Source organism: Stegodyphus dumicola, chromosome 2 (assembly GCF_044657685.1).
Source record: "Stegodyphus dumicola isolate Sdum_Otavi_A_Nest chromosome 2, ASM4465768v1".
NCBI lineage: Eukaryota > Metazoa > Arthropoda > Arachnida > Araneae > Eresidae > Stegodyphus > Stegodyphus dumicola.
The window spans coordinates 98680060-98692904 of record NC_140769.1 but is presented as its reverse complement, the minus strand read 5'-3'; the positions used below and the strand labels follow the sequence as shown (position 1 = coordinate 98692904).

At 31.8% G+C, this 12845-nt stretch overlaps 1 protein-coding gene and 2 long non-coding RNA genes across 3 annotated transcripts in view; 2 read left to right on the top strand and 1 right to left on the bottom strand.

Annotated features, from left to right (window-relative positions):
• Nucleotides 1–12845, bottom strand: part of LOC118202425 (putative G protein-coupled receptor AH9.1) — a 191517-nt gene that overhangs the window by 59300 nt on the left and 119372 nt on the right. The gene's annotated exons all lie outside the window — the stretch shown is intronic.
• The window catches only part of LOC118187313 (uncharacterized), a 160598-nt gene that overhangs the window by 95413 nt on the left and 52340 nt on the right, over nucleotides 1–12845 (top strand). The window lies entirely within an intron of this gene.
• LOC146998526 (uncharacterized) lies at nucleotides 4208–9967 on the top strand. Its single transcript, XR_015039508.1, has 2 exons — nucleotides 4208–6823; nucleotides 9826–9967. It is a non-coding gene; the product is annotated as an uncharacterized LOC146998526 (long non-coding RNA).

Sequence of the window (12845 nt, the reverse complement as noted above, 5' to 3'; positions counted from 1 at the left end):
ACTTTTTCTTTCTAGGAAAAAAAATCGCTACATATTTTATATTTAATTCACCATAGTACAGAGTTGTAAGAACTGTAATCTCATAGCAGCAAAAACACAACGCAGGTAATAATCTTTTATTTACTCCTATCAAAATATAAACAAACTATATGGAGGTGTACCCTCGAGCCCAAGCAGTGTCAAGGCATTTCTAAGCGTAGAAGAAATGATGTCATCGGAAGCCAAATCCAATCACGAAGAGGGATTTTTCCTTTTGTGCGTGGCGCGGTATAGAATGCTTACATGCGGCCCGTATTCGAATCCGGGAGAAGGCATGGATGTTTGTAAATGTATAGTGTCGGTGCGGCAGGGCGGCACTCCAAATATGCGGTGAACCGAAAGTCCTCTCGTGTAGTTTGATGGAAGGGAAGAGGGGTGGGAGACCTTTGGACTCGTCGCTCCGAGGTGCTCTCTATCAAAATTGGGGGCGGAACTGAACTAAATCGCAGTGTCACCTGTATAGTGTTCAAGGCTGTTGCCAATGACAGGCGTAATCTTGCGCTCCTTGCCACGAGGAATTTCGTGGGCTTGGGCTGATGTTACTGTCACACAAGTGAAAATAAATAACAACAACAGTAACATAAAAAGGAAATAGTAATTTATGTTTGTTTCGCTCAAAAAAACCAGTCAGCCAATACACCGAAGAAAGCTTTTTGCAGAAATGAAATGTGCATTGAAAAATGCGAAATCACTTTTAATTGTATAGTGAAATTGCAATATGTGAAAGTGAAAAGTAAGATGTGAGAGAAACATGATTCTTAAAATGAGTTCGAATTTATGACCTTTCTAAATGCAGAAAAATTTGCTTTTTCGAAGTTTCCCGAAATTTTGTTAAAAAAATTTTACGTTAGTTTTGCAAATTATTTGAGTTGCTTGCTCATTATTTTGCCCTTTAATAGCGTTTTATTTTGCCTTTAATAGAAAATAAGCTTACACGTAAATTTACATCTTGCATAAACACCAGAAGTATTTGTAACATTAAGTATTAAACTTAGAAATGAATTCACTAATTTTTGCAAATATCAGCATTAGCTGTGTCAGAATCGATTTTTATCAGCACTAAAACAAATATTTGGCTAATTAACTGATTATACTTAATGAATAAAGCAAACAAGAGTGAATTATAATGCTAATTTGCTAATAAATTAAATGCTAATTTCTAATCATTAATATGATTTTAGAAAATATGATGTGAAGTAGTATGCCCTTTATGAAAATTCAGAATACGTAACCTGTTGATAAATGATTAGGTCCATAAGGCGCGGGAGTTTCGCCGCAATGTTTTCCGTAGTGTTTGCTCAGTTTTCGAATCTATAACAGCAGGTGTTCACTGGATCAAAAGAAACAATGAACTACATGAAAAGATTTGTCCCTAATCACAGGAAAATTTAGGAAATGCAAACTGAGATACTTTAGTAATAACCGTTTTCTATCATAATTGATAAATTTGCTTGAATGTACTTGTACTAAAAATTACGCCTAATCTTTGCAGACTCACCGTATAATTTCGAGATGCTCTAAACTCTAACAATTGTCACAATATGTGTAATAAAAGAAACAGTCTTCGCAACGTATGAGAATAACAAATACAAAAGCTTAACTTAAAATTCAAGTATCAAAACGTGAAATCCACAAGACAATGAGCATTTTGGCTCAGGCCCTCAATTATGCGAGCAATTTCGTTTAGAAGGGCTAAAGCCGATTCAAGAAATTCAGAAGCTAGGAAAAAGTAATAGGGAAATGGTCAGCGGTTGCTGTAAAAATATATCGGCATTCAGATCCGTACAGTATTTAGCGATGTTGGCTGACAAACTGATCGGCCCACATTCGAATCCTGGGAACCATAACATAGACCAACCGTACCACCATTTGGGCATATCGGTTGATTGTCCATGATGTGGGGCTACCTACTACCAGCTTCCCCAAGAGGGACCGACCCTGCCATTAATTTCGAAAATTCAGCTTTTACAATTTAGAAATTTTATATAAACAGGTTACAATTTGGAAAATTTACATAAACATATTACATATACACACAAAAATTAAAGTAAAGGCAGGAAAAGGAAGGACTATTTCATTGAATGAAAAAGGAAGGAATATTCATTTCCACCAGCTCAAGTAGGCTAACATATTACTTAAGAAACAGTGTAATGTACTTCTGTTATAGCCATTGCTTGTATACAGTGTTTAATGTATAATCTAGGCAGTACCCCCATAGCACAAAACATCCTCGGGATGTCCTATTTAAGTCGCAATATCCCGGGACATACTTAGGATGTCCTAAGGATGTTGATTCTCAGATGTCCTGAGGAGATCGTAATTTAACATCCTGAGGATGTCTTATTTAAGTCGCTATGTCCCGGGATATGACAGGATGTCCTGAAGATGTTGACTTTCAGATGTCCTGAGGAGTTCACCAATTTCACATCCTGAGGACATTCATTCTGCATTGTCCGGAGGACTTTTGAGGATATTTGTTCTCAAATTTACCAGTTTTAATTTTTTGACATTGCACATCTGAAACTTGCACATTATTTTATTTTTCATATGTATTTTACTAAGTTGTTTCTAAATGCTGTACATTAAAAATATTGATATGATTGATGATTTATTCTTGTTATTTTGTTATTAATTTTAACTGCTATTTTTTCTGACATTTTTAAAAATTTATTTAGTCATGGAAAAGATTTTTTTCAATGGATTAGCATTTTCTAGAATATTTGCAAAATTCTAAATAACATATATTTTTTTTTATAAAAAATGTATAAATTACATGTATAATAACTTACAGATTACAAATCCTACTACAAATATAGGTAAAATTAGATATAGATATATTTAATTACGGAAACGATTTTTTTTTTAAATTTGGGTATAGAGACATTAGGTATTTTTTTGGAAGCAGGAAACATGAAAAATTAGCAACTGCTTTCGCCGGGAATCGAAGAACGGACCTCTGGAATACCGGCCCAGTGTGCAGAACCACTACACCACGAAGACACGCTAGGTGTGGTGGTGGTGTATTTAATTATGGCAAAGCACACTAGGGCTATCTGCCTAAGGGGAGGGATGTCTTCGTGGAGAACTTTCTAAGGGAAACTGGCTCGTATACACGTTACACGTGGGGAAAACCACGAAAACACCCATGCAGCCAGCCCGTTCGCGCGATTCGAACCTCGGGTCGCACTACCAGGGTTCAGCGACTTTACCGCTCGGCCGCTGGTGGGCCGAAGACACGCTAGGAAAGCGGGAGAAATACCTTATATTACGTCTCTTTTTAAAGGCCGACTTTTTTTAAGGGGATCCGATCACTAAATCCTGGGTGTGGATATACCTCATCCAACACCTTTTTAGTTCGGACGCCACTGTAGAGACATTAGGATTTTTTTGGGAAGCCGTAGAGATGAAAAATTAGCAACCGCCTTCGCCGTGAATCGAACCACGGACCTCTGAAATACCAGCCCAGCGTGCAGAACTATTACACCACGAAGGCACGCTAGGAAAGCGGGAGAAATACCTCATAAGGAAAATTTTTTCCCTCTAAGTACAGGACAGAAAATGTTTTTCAATCGCGCGATCTGTTACTGATATTGAATTGCAGTCGTGCGATAATTTCGCAGTAAAGATACATCTCTGATGACTATCCAAGATTCTAGAAACTTTGGTCTTATATAGAGATGGTCGTCTTATAGAAATAATGCTTAATATCAATATTTATTTATAATCTCAGAACTATTGGTCACTTTCAGAAGTGGTCGTTTGAGAGGCGATATTCTATATATTTATTTACTGATACTCTCAGATTCCAAAATTTGTTTATATTCTCAGAAATATTGGACGGAAGGTGGTCGTCCCATACATGCAAAATTTTACATTTCATTAAAAATGAATTCGGCATTATTTAACTATTTCCCTATTAATTAATTAATTAGATAACTAAAAATTAGGAAATAGTACTGTTTATTACGGAATAATGTAAGAACTTCTACAGAACTATATTCTTTCGCGTCATTGCACATTGTATCCGGCAAACTACTAGTTCCTCGTATTCTTCCGCAAATCCGTAAACATCTGTCTGATTTGAAACGAAATCCAAAATGGCTGCGCAGTGAGGTTAACTTGTATGGATATTTTTTGTTGCATGAAAGGTAAGTTCAGTTGCAATACTTGTATGTTTACTTTTTTTGCTTTTCGAATTTATGTTATTTATGTCATTTTGACTGTTAAATGTTTCACAGCTTTATGAATTGTTACCATTCTGTCGTGAATTAGTGTATCTCATTGGCTGGCTGTCTTTTCAAATATCTAATTTGCCCTGCTATCCAAATGTTTATGACTGAATTTTTTTTAGTCTAGTTTATGCATTCAGTTTCAAAATAATATGTGTGATCAGATTGCTTATTATTTTATTGCAGCAATAAATTTATGTTAAATAGTTTGAACAATTGTATTAAAATAAGAGTTTGCATTGTTTTGTCCAAAATATGTATGGTTGAAACATTATCTTAATCTAGTTTGTAATTCAAGTTTTTTTGGGGGTATTGTTCTGTTATTGGGACCAGAATCGGAAATGTATGAACCTGTGTTCGTAAGTATGTGCATAGATGTGTATATGTAGACACACAAACATACAAATATACAAGCATACATAAATACAATTCTGAACCCGGTCCTGATAACAGAACAGTACCTTTTTTTAATCTTTTTTGAATATTTTATAAAAGGATTAAGCATTTTTCAAACTGCATATCATTTTAAGATTCGACTTGCAGGAAGACAAAATATGGTCATTCAATCAAATGCTTATGATTGCTTTTAACATTTTCTCATAAATATTGTTTGCATTTTTATTGTATTTTAGATACTTTAGTTATGTAAAGTGAACATGAGAATATTAGAAAAGCTGAAGAATATGAATAGCTACCATAATACATGTATTTTTTCATCGAGTCCATTGTTTTAGAAACCAATGCACCATTATTATATGCTGGCTTATTTTATAGTTATATGCAGTTTAATTTTATGTTCATGTTACTGTAGTATTGTCATTATAATAAAAGTATTGATAATTTTTGTTGAATCTTGCAAGTTGCCTAACATTCAGAATTATTACTACCGAATTTTACTGATAGGTTTTTTCGAGTTGACATAATCTGTCTGATAAATAAAATAAATTAGTGTTTAAATTATATGCATTTCTCTTAATGTTTCATTGAAAGTGAGATGGAAATATAAATGCTATCCAGAAAAGTGAATTCTTTTTGCCTGAAATAACAAACTGTACTAAATGATTAATGTTTATATCATTTTAGAAATGTCAATATTAAAGTTTCTCCCCCTTCTCTTCTTTGATTTTGAAATAATTTATAATAAAATAATATATGCATAAGTGTAATTAATGTAAAGTGTCATTCAATAATATAATTTATTTTTACTGATATTTTTATATTTCTTATCTGGGTTTTCTTTTGGTGTTTGAAGGAGGAAAAGACTGTAATGTTTTAATTAAAGAAATAATTAAAACATTACAGTCTTTTAAATAACACAGTTACAGTAATGTTTATTGAAGCAATCAGTACTGTGTGATTGCCAGTGATTGAATAATGTTAAAATGCATTGTTCATAAGGAAATTTGCTTATCTTTGTGTTATAGATTTTATTTTGACACAAGCTGAAATTTTAATTATTGGAAGCACTTTGAAAACCCGAATTATTTCCTGAATCATTAATCAGGCCAATATATAACATACAAATTTTCATACAAAATTACTTCTTTGAGCATATTATAAAGAGCTCATTTAATTTATTTATTTGTACAAATTTTAGACAAAAGTAGCATGTAACAGTTAAAGATTTATTAAGCCTACTTGTTACTTGTGGTAACAAAGAAGTGTGAAAGATATTGCCACATTAGCGAACATGACGATCATTGATGCTTAGTTTAGTAATTTAATAATATATTGAGAAATGCTGGGAACTTTCAGAAGTAGACGTTTCGGAAATGATGGGCTTGATAAGAAATTTACACGGTTTTATTATTTATTCTTTAGTTAAGAATGGATTTTAGATGTTCATGTGAAAGAATTCTGTTTAATTATATGTGAAAGAATTGTTAAAGTTTGGCATTTAAAAAATGAATTAATAATATGCAAATATCTTTTTATTATACATATATTACTATATATTTCTAATGTGCTATGTAAATGTCAGTGCTAAACAATTGAGATACTATTGTCAGGGCAATCTTTTCTTATACATGAAAAATTCTGATACTTTCTTATCATCTGCCCTCACAGCTTCAACTTATGCTAAAACAGCAAGAGTATGCACACGATAATAGCAAACTATGAATGTGCATACCACACACATGTATTTACATGCTTTATATTTAATCTTTATTTCTGAATAGTATTCCATTGGATGAAAAATATGTGAATATTGACCAATGTATATATTTTTGTGTGTGTGCATCCTAAAATTTCTTGTTTCTTATAAAGTGCTTTGAATTACTACTTGTAAACAGAGCAGTAGATATGAACCATAAACTAACCATTTTGCCAATTTTCACAGCTTTGCAGATAGTCAGAAAGCACCAAAATTTGTAATAATGTTAAGTTTAAATGATGTTCTATACTTTTGTGTTGATTTTTCTATTCTATTAATTCTATTACTGTGTTATCAAACTTTCTGCAGGAATTTCAACTGGTTAAGATGTTATTACCATGTGGAGAAGAATTTGGTTTTCAAGCTAGAAAAAATTGCAGCTGAAGGATTTTTGTAGAAGGTCAGTCAAACTGGTTTTAGTTAATTATAATTTAATTTTGGGTGAAGAATCCTCAAATTTATTTATCATAAGTGTCTAAAGGTCGTCTAAATTAAATTCTGCTTGTTTTTGAAATTTTTCATGACATTCATTCTTTGATTATTATTATTATTTTTTTAATTTACTAACTTATATCCAGGCACATAATGTTGCATTTAATGCCATACCTTAAATATTGTAAAATGTTAAAATAATACATTTCACTTAAAAATGTGGTTGTGACAGTAAATTTTCTGTTACATTTAATCATATCTATAAACATTGGTATACATCATTTTTCAATAATCTGTATATTATTTTGTGCATTTCTTTTACATCCAAGATCTGGCATATGACTTGCTTTTCAAACTGATAACATGGTGTAATAATGTAATCTAATGGTTAAAGTTTACTATGGAATGGGCCAAAATTAATAAATTATTCTTTGATAGAAATTTATTCATGTGTTCAGTGTGTCTCATCTCTTTAAATTGCTAAAGTAAATTTTATGTACTTGCATTTAGGAATTTTGACTGTATCAGAGTAATTTTGTTTCAGTTATTATAACATGCAAGGGAAAAAATTCATTCATAGCTCCGTATTTAAAATTAGTTAATTAAAGTCTTTAATAAAGAGGGACGTTTTGTTGTTTTTAATGTCGATAGAGTTTAATTCAAAAATATGCCACATTAAGGGTTACTTTTTAACCTAATTTAAAATTTTCATTACTTTAACATGCCCGATAATTGTTATTTTAACTCCGATATTGTAATAATATCAAAATTCCTTACTTTTGATAGGTAATCCAAATGTAAAACAAGAAAAGAAAAAATTAAAATCTAGAAGTATATTTATTTCATACCTCTAACAAATAAAAACAACACAAGCACTTTTTACTGTCTATCTGCATAGTGTGGCATGTCCCGTAAGACTGAGATTTGTATGGTCGAATCCATGTTTCAGTTAAAGGAAAATGCATGCACAGTCTTCTGATTTTCCCTTCGATTAAGGATTCTGTATATACTAGCATAAGAAATATATTAGTTAATGCAGTGTTATACATCGATATTTATAGACAATTATTGTGGCTATGTTTATTATAATTTTGTTCACTGTAATGGCTGAAGTGCCTAAACCATCATGCTGTGTAAACAAAACTCAAATCTTCATCTCTGCATACTGCTCCACTAGTGTTTAAACCACTGAAATGGTGATTATGGTAGAACATCTTTGGTAAAAATTTACTCTACTGTAACCCTTGGCGAATCGTTTGTTTTTTTTATATCAAGATCGTCACCTGAGAGGATTGGCACCAATTTCAAGGTGGCCGCTACACAAAACCAAAATAAGAAGTCAAAGACATACACAAACTCTGTGTCCATGTACACATCGACCTATTAAAACAGAGAACTGCACAAACTGGGCATTGTGCACTGCCTTAACTTTGTCCATGTACACATTGATCTATTTTCACTTTAAGAAAATCAAAAAGTTAAAAATATCATAGTTACCAGAAAAAACTCGCCACTGTCTTAACACACAGACTACCAAAAATACACAAACAGAGAGGAATAAGTTACCAAAAATACATATTTCCTAACATAAAAACATTAAATAACAAATCTTCTAACAAAAATTAACACACAGAGAGAAAAAAATTAATGAAACGTCATTTTTTTAACATACCTTTTTTTTCACATGCGTATGTTTAGGCTTCCCACCACCATCCTCCAGGTAAGCAATTCAATTAAATTTTTCGTCTCTTAGTCACCTCAGACATACTCAAACGATGGTACCCACACCAAAATAATAAATAGCATGTTCAAAATACAAGACCATACCACTTCCGTGCAACCAAACACAGCAATTGAAAAGAATGGTAAGAACCAAAAACCTGGGACCGTACAAAAGGTTTACCATTAAAAAAAGTAGCCCAAAACTAAATTTATCACAGCACGTTGGCAATATTTGCAGAAATAACTTTTTTTTATTGACAAAAAAAAAGTTTTTTTTTCCCCCAAAGGCTACTTTCGCCAACATTATCAACATTAGGGTTACCGAAAAACTTATTTGACGCAATGGGCTTCCACATTTCACAAACAACCAATACCACTTTGCGATTTTTTTTTCAGACAGAAACCAAGGTGTACCATACAGTAAAGATTAGCCACATCTTCATTTACTACTGCTACAAGTACTTCTTTGGTAAATTTCTGCGGTTAAATTCAAAAGTTTAAAATTGCATTAACATGATCAGATTCAGAGTCATAGCTAGGGTTTTCAGCGCTCAGGGACAACTGAAGATTTTGCGCCCCCTACTGCTTGCCAAGGATGGAAAACATTTAATTCTAAAATGTTCTAACATCAGTTTGACGCCCCTTGGATTCTGCACCCGGGGACAGATGCCCCCCTTGCCCCCCTCTAGCTATGCCCCTGATCAGATTTTATTTTCTGCACGTAGCTAACAATTACTTATGTGTTGTCAGATAAATGTTACCAGATGCAGTTAATTATTTTTTACTTGCCAATCTCATGAGACAAGTTTTTTTTTGCTCCTGCAAGACTTTACTTTGTGTTGCAAAATAAATTCATTCTGACTCTTTTTGGACTTGCCTACACATTAAATTTAAAATAGTTTTATGAATAGGTAAGATGTGATTATCATAATTTTGTTTCTCTCTTTATCTCGGCAACTTTATATGTTGATTCGGTATCCAGGTTACCTACCAGTGGCTGATTGATAAAACTGCTCATATGTTCAGCTGGTGGTTTGAGTTTATTTTCTGACATAAAAAATTTTAAAAGGCACCCCCATGTTTATTTTACTGTAATCGAAAAATCAAATAATTGCTACTCTGTTTATAGGTACTAAATGTTAAAATATTTTAAATGCTTCCTTTAATTTGCATTCTAATAGTCATTTGTTTAAATTTAATTATGAATTATATTCACATATAGTAATTGTGAGTGTTTTTTTATTTTAGGTGCTGTGAAAGGCAATGACAGAGATCCAATTTATCAAGAGTTCTTATATACATAAGAATACATGGATATAAGATTGTTTTTCATGAATTCAAATAAAATGTGATAAATTGGATTAATAAAAACTATTTTGAATTTTGAAAAGTGTTTTTCCTCTGTTAATCATAATATAGTGCCATAAATTTCTGAATGTGTTTATTTTTCATCCAAATAAATAGCTTTACAAAAATTTGTCATATTAATAGATATTGCATAATTTAGCATTATTATAAATATTTATTATAGCAGATTTAGCTGAACTACTTTTTTAGTCTCTTTGCAGATGAAGTCACAAAGGTTAAGTGGTTAGATATTTTTCTGTATTCCCCATTAAGTAATTTTATCTGGTAAATTATCATTACTTATATACTAAAGGTGGAAGAATAAGCTTTCCTTGAAGATACAAAAATTTGCAGATATTTCAAAAAATTGGTATACGTAAAAAAGTTCTTAAATTGCCACATATGCGAAACTGAAAATGTTATATATGAAATAGTTCAGAAATATAAATACTTTCACTATTTTTTAACTATAATTCACTGCATTTGTTATATATAATCACAGTTTAAGGTAGCAGTGCTTTTCTCACTGTGATTTCTCATGTATTTTGATTCATAAATACACGTACATAAATCCACGTATTTTGATTTCTCTTTTGAGACCGAATAAAAAATGAACTAAACATTCTCGTTGACATTGAGAGTTGAATAAAAGCTCACCTCAAAATAAAATGAATTAATAAATTTATGGAAAATTTTACATTGCATATATTGAGCAGAAAAAGTAAACTGAATATACTTAATAGAATTAATAATTGGTAGAGTTGATAGCAGAATAAAATGCCTTAATTGCATGGTAAACAGTAGATTTTTTGAAGTTTTTCTATGTTGCGTAAAATGCAGATTTAAATTTTTGATATTGATTATCATATAAATGGCAATCACTGTTTTATTTTGCTCTGAAATGAATGGTTAGTAATAAAATTCTGGATGAGACAACCTTTAACATGCGCTAGAATTTACAAAGTTTAATTTGGTGCTGATTTCAACGGGTAAATTTCATTTTACTGAATTTTGCATAAAATAATACAAATGAACCATTGCAAATTATTTTCAGAACTTTTGACTTCATATCGTCAGTCGTAAACTTGTTTCGCTTTTCATTCAAGTCTTGCCATTTGGCAAAATTTAACATATTTACTTTTAAAATCTAATATATTATTGACTAACAAGTCAAGCTATTTAAAAGCATTACACACAGTTCTTAACAATGCTTTTTTTAATTTTTAATCTGATTGATTTAAAATGCATTTAATTCATGATATATCGAATTGAAAACATTTTAATACTTCTACATAATTACATGATATATTTCTTCATTTTTCAAATATATAGAAGATATATAACTTTCTGGTGTCAGTATCTTATAAAATGTTTTGCTATTTCAACTGCCCCATCTGTATTGATAATCTATACATTCATAAGCTTTTAGCCTCTTTGAGTGACTGCTAAAATCTGAGGCCTTTCAGATTTTTTTTTTAAATTTTGTGAGCAGAAAGAATTTTAGAAGAGCTTCTTGAGTTACCTTTAGAATGATATAAAGAATTGTTAACATAATGTCAAATTTTTACAACTAAATATTAAATTTATAAAAAAGCCTGCAGCATTCTCATGTTACGAAAACATATTTATTTATTCTGAGGCTAGGAATTGATTTAGTTTTAAAATACAATTTTTTCCTTTTAACAATTTCCCAACAGTGTCATCAAAACACTATAAATTCCTTACATGTTTTAAAGAAAGATGATTCATTTATGTAAAGATTATTAAATGGGTAATTTTATTATTTACTTTTTAATACAAATTAACTGAAATTAGAAACTGATTTTGTAAAATAATTTAATTATGAATAATTCAATTTGGGGGCTATTGGATGTTTAAAAATGATCAAAAGATTTTTAATATCTTAAAAATAAAAGCAAAATTTTCAGTTTTAATATTTTGTATTAATAATTCATTTTAATTTCCTTGCTCAGTTTTAATATATTCACAAATTCAGATTTAAAAACAAAATAAGTTGTATAAATATTTTCAACATTTCTGATTTTTCCAAAGTAACCATAGGAGAACGATTTGAGACTATATGTGTAAAAAAAAGTAGGTTTTAGATCATCACACCTTCACATACTTTCACTGGAATTTTCCTCTGTATATATACTGGGATGTGACACTAAGCAGTTGAGAGTATGTATTTAAGAGGTTAAAGGGATATTGTAACTAGTGTTTCAAATCCTGATAACATCCCATACGCTGTCGGTGAGACGTAGATAGGATGTCCTAAGGATATACTGGGATGTGACATTAAGCGCTCAGGAGGATGAGTTTAGGAGGAAATTGGGATATTACAGGATGTCCTGAGGATGTAGTAAGTAGGACTTTAAATCCTAATAACATCCCATATGCTGTCGATGGGACATAGATAGGATGTTTTTAGGATATAATGGGATGTGCTTAGGAGGTTTGTGGGATATCCCGGGATGTCCTTAGGATGTAGTAAGTAGGAGTTCATATCCTAATAACATCCCGCACGCTGTCGATGGGACTTGGTTAGGATGTCCTGAGGATATCCCGGGATGTGACATTAAGCACTCAGGAGGAGGTGTTTAGGAGGTTCGCGGGATATTCCGGGATGTCCTGAGGATGTGCGCATATCCCGCGAGCAACATCCTTGGGATATCCCAAGGATGTTTTTGAGCTATGTGGGTAATGTAAATGCTGTACCTGCCCAAATCCGAATATGAAATGGGACAATTGATGCCACCGCCAACGGTGGCAGAGCTTGCGATGCAAAGAACAACAGTAGCATCTCGGCACCAGAACGGCACTGTGGGCCCCAGGAAGACTATGCTAATCTGCATAGATGTGTAAAGGAGCACATACTTAATAAGCGTAAATAAAAGGTGGCCCCTTATACTTACCTATTT